Below are 3,217 nucleotides of genomic sequence, written 5' to 3' on the forward strand. Positions count from 1 at the left end.
TGCGCAAGAACACGCATGTAGTATAGACGCTCTGCAAGTTTTTGTGCAAGAACAGCTCTTCTTGCGCAAGAAGCCTAAACAGTAGACATAGCCTTAAGTGTGCAACAGTGGGGTCCACATGGACAGATAGGGGATGTTTGCACTGGAATTAAATACTCATGACTGGCCCATGCCAGATGATTCGGTTTTGTGGGGCTGATGCTATGGAGCCCTTTAATTGCAGTATACATGTGGGCTACGTCTAGACTGGCCCCTATTCCGAAATAGCCATGCTAATTTCCAACTTTGGAATAGGGAAATCCGCGGGGGTTTAAATATACCCCGCGGGATTTAAATAAACATGTCCTCCGCTTTTTTTCTGGCTTGGGGAAAATAATAATACTTTCAGGTAGGAATAAGAGATCCTCCAGAAAAGGGCTTTATTCCGGAGGATTGCACCAGTCTAGACGCTTTTTTCCGGCTTTTCCCCAAGCCGGAAAAAAAGCGGCGGACATGTTTATTTAAATCCCGCGGGGGATATTTAAACCCCCGCGGATTTCCCTATTCCAAAGTTGGAAATTAGCATGGCTATTTTGGAATAGGGGCCAGTCTAGACGTAGCCGTGTGGATTTAGGCTGGTGGTAGATGTTACACCTTGGTTCGGTGATGTGGTGGAAGCCTCAAGGGTTAAAGCCGATTACCTAGTGAAAACTACTGGATGATGGTGTAAAACAAATGATCTTTATTAAGTGGAATGATTCTTTTATCAAAACCAACAATTAGAAAATGGTGTTTTAAACTAGCAATTGCCTAATGCTTTTACAGGGTAGAAAACCTTAAACTTAGCTATACTTAACTAATTACAAACTTCTTTGATTACAATTCAACTATACCAAATTACTATCTCTAATTTGCTTAAGGCAGCGCAGCATGCAAACAAAAAATACAAAAACAAAGCTAATATAATGATAATAAAAACTCTGTCAAAAGCCAGCCCCTCTATGGTTATTTTAGGGCAGCTGGTGGAGTTAGTCATAAATCTACTTTTACAACTTAACAACTCCTGGGCTTCTATTTCTAACACTTATACTTAGCTTAAATACAACACTACTACACAACACAAAATTATACAATTTACACAGTGTGGTTAACAGAACTTAGATACACTTTACAAAATTACACAGTGAAATTAACACAATTTAACTATTAATTAAACTAATAACCAATACATTTAAGCAATACTTACAAATCCAGCAACGATAACAACATGAAGACATACAAAGACTCGGAGCATGCTCAGGACTCGCGCACCCCTAACTTTGACTCGAAGGGTGGGGAAGGCAGCCTCAGGGTGATCAATCTTTCAGCTGGGCAAAAAAACCACGTGCCCTCAATACCCGGAACCTCCGTCGAACAAAGGGGTTGAGGGTCTTTTATAACATAACCTGACATCTGGTACCTTATTAGGGTCAGTTCCCTGGCCGGGCCTGATAGGCTGGTAATGAAGTAATGTGAAATACTGCCCTATAGGATTTTTCATGATGCCTGCCTGATGGCCTCGTGGACAGTGCTGGGTGTGGGCATGGTCAGTGTGCATGGCAGTTGCATCTTATCTCCCTATGCCTACCTCCCTCCCTTCAAGGACTGGTCAAGAGAGTCTTATTTATCTCGTGTAGCTGTGTTCTATTTTTTCATGCTCACCTCCCTGTTCTATGATGCCTACAAGGCCAAATTCCATTTACAGAAAGCTGTATTGTGCTTCCTATGCTTCTCTGAGTATCTCACAGTCTGGGTTTTCTGTGAGGGGCCTTGTGTGGCAGGATGGGCTATATGCGAAGGCCATGGACAGAAAAAGCCTGCTTTACAACAGTAGAATCCCAGCGTACGTCTAGACTACAGGCTTTTGTCGACAGAAGTTTTGTTGACAGATACTGTCGACAAAGCTTCTGTCAACAAAGAGCGTCTAGACTATATCCAGTTCTGTCGACAAAGCAAGCCGCTTTGTCGACATGACAGTGTAGATGCAAAGGACAGCGTAGATGCAAGAATGCCTTCTGTCAACAGAATTCTATAGACAAAAGGCATTATTCTTCATAGAATGAGGTTTACAACTGTCGACAAAACTGCTGAGTTCTGTCGATGTTATGTCGACAGAACTCAGTGGCAGTGTAGACGCAGGAATAGTTTTGTTGACAGAAGTCCACTTTTGTTGACAAAACCCTGTAGTCTAGACACAACACCAGAGAGAGGACAGGCTGCAACTGAAGCCAGAACATCCACATCACAATTAAGCAGTCCTGGAGCCCTGAGCCCCACAAGCCTGAACCATCTGTTATGGCCCAGTCAGAGGTGTCTAATTGCAGTATTGACAGACCCATAGTGCATGGCAGGTAAGAGTCACACCTCTGCTTGTAACAAAGTGTTATTTCACAGTGTTGTCACTGCATTCTGTCAAGCCAATCTAACTCAAGATAAGTAATTAAAAGGTAGATAAGTGTGTAGTCAATACAAAGTTAGCACTTCCTTTAAAAAGTAACATGATTTTAAAATCAATGCCCATTATATGCCTTCAGCTACACTGGCCTTTCTTTATTGTGGGCACTCAGTATTGTAGAAGGCAAAAGTGAGACATTATAGAGAAATACTGTAAATTCTTTCTGATATTGAAAGCTTATTTTCTTGGGGGAAAAAATCTATTGCAGTTCCTACTCATTGAGGCAGTCACTCAAAGCTGTTTAAACTTTATGGAATTGCTGTTTCACCAAAAGTGTAAAAGAAAGCGTTACATTTGTCCTTATTTCCAGGCCTCAAGGTTGCATGTTTGGATGATTTAATGGGAATTACAATGAGAAGTCCTGTGGCACATTAGAGACTAACAGATTTATTTTGCCTATGCAAGCTTATGCCCTAATAAATCTGCTAGTTTTTAAGGTGCCACAGGACTCCTCATTCTTTTTGCAGATACAGACTAACATGGCTACCCCACTGAGACTTAATTGGAATAGTTTGTCAATGGATGATCTATGTTTCAGTGGAACTGGCTTGAGCTTAAGCGGAGTGGGGGGCTAATCTTTTGGAATCTAATGAACAGCAGAATTCATTTTAGCCAGGTCTCTAATGAAAGGCCGACTGTTCAGTGATGAGTCCCACATGTGTTTATAAATGTTAACACTGTGCTAACCTCAGCCGGAGGAGGTACAGTTTAGGGAAGTTTAGTATAAGGAGCCTTGCTGTCAGC

This window comes from Pelodiscus sinensis, chromosome 1 (assembly GCF_049634645.1).
Source record: "Pelodiscus sinensis isolate JC-2024 chromosome 1, ASM4963464v1, whole genome shotgun sequence".
Taxonomy (NCBI): domain Eukaryota; kingdom Metazoa; phylum Chordata; order Testudines; family Trionychidae; genus Pelodiscus; species Pelodiscus sinensis.